This window comes from Podarcis liolepis, assembly GCF_965112155.1.
Source record: "Podarcis liolepis genome assembly, chromosome: 7".
NCBI lineage: Eukaryota > Metazoa > Chordata > Lepidosauria > Squamata > Lacertidae > Podarcis > Podarcis liolepis.
Window position 1 is genome coordinate 26,253,149 of NC_139561.1, and position 6,830 is coordinate 26,259,978.

Genomic DNA, 6,830 nt, shown 5'->3' on the forward strand with positions numbered 1-6,830 from the left:
AGCCCCCCCCCCCCCGTTTTCATTGGAAAACTATTGGAAGGTATGGTTCTTTCACTTGGCTGGAATGCATCCTATTCAGGATTAGGGCTATATACTAGATCCAGCCAAACCCTGAATCAAATTGGCTGGGGCCACTGGCTCTAGTTAAGTCAGGTGGAAACAGCCCTGCACCGCAAACTAAGGCTGCAATGGGGTGGGGCACTGGGCAGGAAGAAGGAGCTTTGACTGTGTGTTCTCAACAGGGGGACATATACATGCAGTCCAAAATGAGCAGGATTGAATTCTCCATTGAATACTCCGGTCACCAGAAGATTCAATCCTCCTGACTGCCAGGGTTTGCTTCATCAGTGTGTTCCCTGCAGGTTGGCAGAGGGAAGAGACACAGGATCTCCTTCCTCTGGCCCTTCCTAACTGTATGTTTTGTTTGGGTTAAAAAAATCCAAATTAAAGATTATCCTCCTCCCGGCTGGATCCTGGTTGGGCTAGGTGTTGGCCCAGGTATGGTTGACCCAGGTAAGCCTCCCCTCCACCATGATATTAGGCTGAACATGTCAAGAGGTCTGCCAATGACTATTCGCTATGAGAGCAAAATATAACTTCAATGCCTCAATTTGCAGGATCCCTGGAAACATCTACCTGCCTGCTGTGGGAAGCCAGATCCTGCTCTAGAAAGGGCTTATCCAGTGGGTCTGTTCTTATGCCCTTAATGAAGTTGCTATCAGGTGGCCTTTCTGCCATCTCTTAAACTTGTTGAACTGAAGGAAGGATTAGGAAAAGGAACAATGGAAGGAGGAGGCAAATGTTGTGCAATGGCACTCAGGTACCTGAAAGGTTGTGCATGTCAGACCAATCTCACATCCGCTTTTGAGAAAGGTTTCCTGTTCCCTGCAAAACACACTTGAACTATTTGAGAGAAGAGCAGCATGTGAAAAAATGGCTTCTTAAATGGAAAAATGATGAGTGTTGAAGGCAAAGAGTTATTCACAGTTGCTCCAGAAGACAGGGCTAGGTCTCATGGGATTTCAGTTACAGGAAGGTAGACTTCAGCTGGGCATTAGGAAAACAACTTCAACAGTAAGAGTCATTAAGCAACATAGCAAATTGCCTTGAAGGTAGAACTTCCTCAACCCTGAGTCCCCCAGATGTCATTGGACTACAATGCCCATCATCCTTAATGACTGGGGATGATGGGAGTTGTAGTCCAACAACATCCAATGACTCAACTGGATGTTGAGAGGGTCATCTGCCACAGATGCTCTAACTTTGGAGTTGTACTAAATGGCCCATAAGACCCATTCCAATTCTTTGATACAGCTGACTCAAGTAACAACCAGGTCCTGAGTCTACTGATAGCTCTGCCCTGTTTGGGGGTTTACCAGAGGTATCTGGTTGGCCACTGTGAGAACAGGATGCTGGAGCAGATGAGCCACGGACCTGATCCAGAAGACTCTTCTGTCAGTTTCTTCTGCTGAAGGGAAGAGCCTGGAACTGTAGCTGCAAGCCTATGCACACTTTACTAGGGAGTAAGTCCCATTGCGCTCAACAGGATACAGTCCTACATCACTAAATACTTAAATAAATTGGTTGTGTGGACTAATGTTTTGGTCAGTTTAACCCCAAGCAGAGTTGGTCATTGCACATCAGGTTAACATCTCCACACTTGCCTCCTTTGACAATGAAAAAAGGAGAAGCTTTTGGAATCTTCCTCCAAATCCTGGTCCCCATCTCCTTCACTGTATCTTGGGAAGTAAACACCATGATATTTCTCACTCTGCATCCATAAAAAAGTCAACCCTAAACTGATACCACCTCACCCCAGCTGGAGTTTTATGACTTTTATTTTAAAAACAAACAATGGCAAGTCTCCACACACAAACAAAACCCTTAAAAAGAGGGAAATGAACATTACTTTCTGCTTGCTTGACTTCTGTGTTTGGGAAATCTACAGTAGATAGGCTACTAGTGTCCAGTGAGCTTGAAAAATATTTAAAAGTGCAGTAAATAACAAAGTATATCAACTTACTGCAGGAACACCCTAACCATTTCACGGGGACTGAAGGATTTGGAAATCCTCGTTTGGGAGGGTTTGGGGGTATGGCAGGAGCTAGGATCTGCCCATGTGATGTCCACCTGGTGGAAACTCTAGCTCACATGGCCCAGAAATGTAAAATGTATGATGATCTCCGCCAACAATTTTTAGACCATCTATGTATTCCAACATGGAAAGCAGAGACGGAGGTTATACACTTCTTATTACAGGGGGGAGGTCAGGAGCTCACCAAGACAGTAGCTAAGTTCCTCTGTTTGATTTTTTGTCGCTGAAGTACGCTACAGGATCCTGCCCTTGCTGGAGACCCACAGAGATGAAATAGATTGCTCGCCTCTTCTTTCCTTTGGCAAATGACTGTACTGTTGAAATGGTGACTAGATCACACTGGCTTATTTATTCTGAATGTTTGTAAGTGATGCCAATAAAGGTTTGATGATGATGACTTGGAAATCTAAGAGGTTGCCTTGGGCACCACAAAATACCCATTTCACAGAAGTAAAAGTGGTGGTGCTTTAAATCGCTTCCCCTTCTCCAAAGAGACATATTACAGAACTCAAAACACAGACAAAAAAAGCAGGACCCCTCACCCACCCCAAATGAAGAACAAAAAGCAACACTTCAGTTAAAGGAAATCATGGGGCAGAGTGTCTCAGTGGGCACTGAGGGGGGATTCTGAGGGTGCTGGGCACCACTTTGAGGACCCATTGCTTATGCCAACAGGGCTGAAAGAGTAGCAAGACGATGTCCTTTCAATAACAAAAAATAAAATAAAATAACAAAACAAAAATGTGAATTGGAAGCACCAGAATGTCAATAGAACAAATGGCATAAAAATAAAATAAAAGATCCAAATAGCAGGAAGGAGTGGGGAGGTGTTTCTTAACCTTTCAAAATGTCAGTTTTTCACATCAAAAACTGAACATCACACACACAAACAATTCCACCCGGACAAGGTGAAATTGCTGCAACTGTTCACCTCGTCTCCCAGCTGCCTCTGCCCCTCACATCTAGCCACCTCCCAGAAGACAGGTCGTCTTATTTCGAAAGCATCCTTCGTGGATGCCTGCCTAACCTTCCCTTGGAGCTCTCTAGAGAAAGTGAGTCCGCTGCCTTCCTAAGCAACCGGACCTCTATGTCTATCAGGCTTCCCTTAACAAACCTGCCCTGTCTCAGTGGCTGAGTGATACCAGACTTTGTCACTGGTGCCACCTGGTGTCTAGCAACACATATTATCGCTCAGGAGGAGGCCAGGCACAGATGTTGCTGAAATTTCGCGGGAGTTGCTTTTCCAAGAACACTCCTGGGATTTTAATTTTCCTTGCCAATACTCCAATGGTGGGGTAATTAATGGGAATGGCGAACTTAGCTCCGTTATTTACAATGGGTCTACTCTGATTAAGGTAAAGGTAAAAAAGGCAAAGGACCCCGGGACGGTTAAGTCCAGTCAAAGGTGAATATGGAGTTGCGGCAATCATCTTGCTTTCAGTCCGAGGGAGCTGGCGTTTGTCCACAGACAGCTTTCTGGGTCATGTGGCCAGCAGGACTAAACCAGAGTGCATGGAAATGCCGTTTACCTTCCCGCCGCAGTGGTACCTATTTATCTACTTGCACTGGCAGAAGCTGGGACCAAGCAACGGGAGCTCACTCCGTTGCAGGGATTCAAACTGCCAACCTTCTGAACAGCAAGCCCAAGAGACTCAGTGGTTTAGACCACAGTGCCACCCACGTCCCTTCACTCTGATTAGGACTTGGGACATGACACTCACAAGTGAGCAACTTGCACCAACAAGGTCTGGAGCTCAACGGAAGGGCATTTATCTGAGAAATAAAGCAAACTGCCTTGTACAGAGTCAGACCATTGGGTCATCTAGCCCAGTGTTGTCTACGCTGACTGGTCCTTTGCTTCAGATGGGGGACATTTACAGCTCTACCTGGGATGTACAAAAATTGGTGCCTGGAACAAAGGACAAGATTGCATCACACCGTTTGCACCAAGACTTGGAGCTGCATTTTACAGCAATACTGTGGTATCTCGGGTTACAGACGCTTCAGCTTACAGACTCCGCTAACCCAGAAATAGTACATCGGGTTAAGAACTTTGCTTCAGGATGAGAACAGAAATCATGCAGCTGCAGCATGGCAGCAGCGGGAGGCCCCATTAGCTAAAGTGGTGCTTTAGGTTAAGAACAGTTTCAGGTTAAGAACAGACCTCCAGAATGAATTAAGTTCTTAAGCTGAGGTACCACTTTACTGTCAACCAGAGAGTTTCCCCCAACGCACACAATGGCAACAAATTAGCTTAGTGAGCTCAGAGCACATGCCTCACACAGTTCTGTCCTCTTAGCATTTTCCAGTCATTCTTTGTCCCCCAGAATCTGTCTCCTGAGGCAGCTACCTCACTCTGGTTAATGGCTGACAGCTCCGGATAAGCATATTGAGAAAAATTGCCGGCTTTCTTCACAGCCCACCTCAAAGGTTGGCAGTTCTCAGCAGCCCCATGACAGAGTCAAGCTGGTCTCTCTGAACAAGCGGGTGGCAAACCCTCCCTGCCCACCAAAGGGAACAGCTGCAAAGAACGGAAATGTTTTCATCACTGCAAAGTGGTATTGAGATGTCCAGGCCATTTCCCGTTCCTGTCTAGGCTGTGTTCAGTTTTGTGTTGGCAACTCTGTTTGCGAGAAATTTACCCAACAGCCCACCCCTTCTGCAAAGCAAATCCCTGCTGGCTGCCTCCAGCTGTCCGTCATTTCACACCAACACACCATCATGGCTGCTTAATCGCCTTCATTGACTAATTATGTACCCCAGCTTTATTGCTGTCCTTTCATGTGTTTCCCTGCTGAGGACTGGCTTCAGCAGGAGGGGGGAACAGTATTTGTTGGCTTGTCAGTTTCCCTTTGGTGGGGCCTCCGCCGGCTGAGATGGTAATTTGCCGAGGTGCACCCTCAAATTTGCCTCGTGGAGGCCTTCCTTAAGCTTGAGAAATTATTGCCACACCATTTGGGATTTTCTGCTCTATTAATTTCCTTCCAGGATATCATTCCCCTCATTTGGATCCCGGGAACCAACTAGATTAGCTCTTTGTTCCGCCACTGCAGTTCAATAGGCATTCCCTGGCTTCCCCAGGGGACATTAGGTAGCACCCAACTCAAAGTAGACCCTTTGAAATGAATGAGCCCAAGCTAGTTATGCCCATAAACTTCCTTTTTTAAAAAAAAGATATTTATTAAGATTTTCAAAATATTACAAAATGAAAAAAAGAAAAAAGAAAAATACAAAATAAAAATAGTTAAAAACAATTCAGTCTTTCAATCACTTATCTTTCATTTGCTTATCTCCCGGACCTCCTCATGCCTCCCTTTTCTGTATTCCAATTCAGTTTGTTAGTTCAGCAAATCCCTCGTTATGCCCATAAACTTCAATGCGTCTATTCTGAGTAGGACTAGCACTGAGGAACCTAGGAATCAGCAAACTCATGTTGGAAGTGTTGATTTTTTGGTGAATTTCCTAAAAAAGTAGTTTGAAAACTTTGGGAGGCAGGGGCGATTTTGCAAAAAAGAAGAAGAAAACAACAACTTTGCCAAAAAAAAAGCTCAATAGCTCAACAACTTTTGTGCCTGGACTTTTTGAAACACGGCAGCCCTACCTTATAATGAATCCGGTCCTAGCACATTATTGTCTGAACTGACTGGCAGCTTCTCTCCAGGGTTCCTGGAAAGGATTTTCCCCCAGACCTTTCTGGAGATGCCATTGGAGACTGAACCTCAGGCCTTCTGCACACAAAGCACACAAAGGGAACACCCTCCCAAATATACCCTCCCCTTGTTACGCCCAGAGATCCCATCGCAGATCAACAACTAGGCTGGAGGGTGTTTCAGGGGTCGAGGAGCTGAGTTATCTGACTGTGGGCTATGTTTTCACCATGGTGCAATTAAACTGGATCCATCAAATATCATGGGTAGGAGTTCTGAAAACCTGGTCACCTCTTTACTAGGCACCCCTATTAGGAGTTTGTCAGAGGTTTGGTTTCCTACTTGAGTGAGAAACCTTTATGCTGGAACTTGAGAGGCCCCATACAATGTAAGGTCTCAGATCTCCCAGAAGCTATAATGATTCTATCCTGCCAGGATGGCTCCTTGCAGAGTATACCTGACGATAAGGTTCAATAGGACATCTTAGGATAAATGTGAAGTGGTTGGAGCTGAACAGCCACATCAGTGTTTTGGTTTGAAGTGGAAGATGGAACCTGCCTGCCTGCCTGCCTGTGGGATTTGGGGTCAGAGAGAGTTTTTATAGTTGCTGGGCTTTTGACATGGAAAGCTCCTGTCACTTAGGACTTGTATTCATTTATGGTTTTGCTGCAATAGTAAAAGAGCAAATGGGTAAAAGAGCAAATGGTGGATGAAGGGCTGTAGCTCAGGGGTTCAGCATCTGCTTTGGATGCATACGGTCATGGGTTCAATTCTCGGCATCTGCAGGTAGAGCTGGGAATGTCCTCTGTCTAAAGCTTGGAGAACCGCTGCCAGTCAGTGTAGACAATACTGAGTTAGGAGGACCATTGGTTTGACTCTGTATAAGACAGCATTCCTCTTGTTCTGCGTGAAGGACTACAAACTTGTAGAGTTGGAAGGGATCCTGAGGGTCATCTAGCCCAACCCCCCTGCAATGCAGCCATCTCAATACATGGTCCCCCATCCAATCTGAAACCATATTGGACCCTGCTTAGCTTTGCAAATGTGCTGGCATTTTTCTTGCTGCACCACCACTAGGAGGGGACACC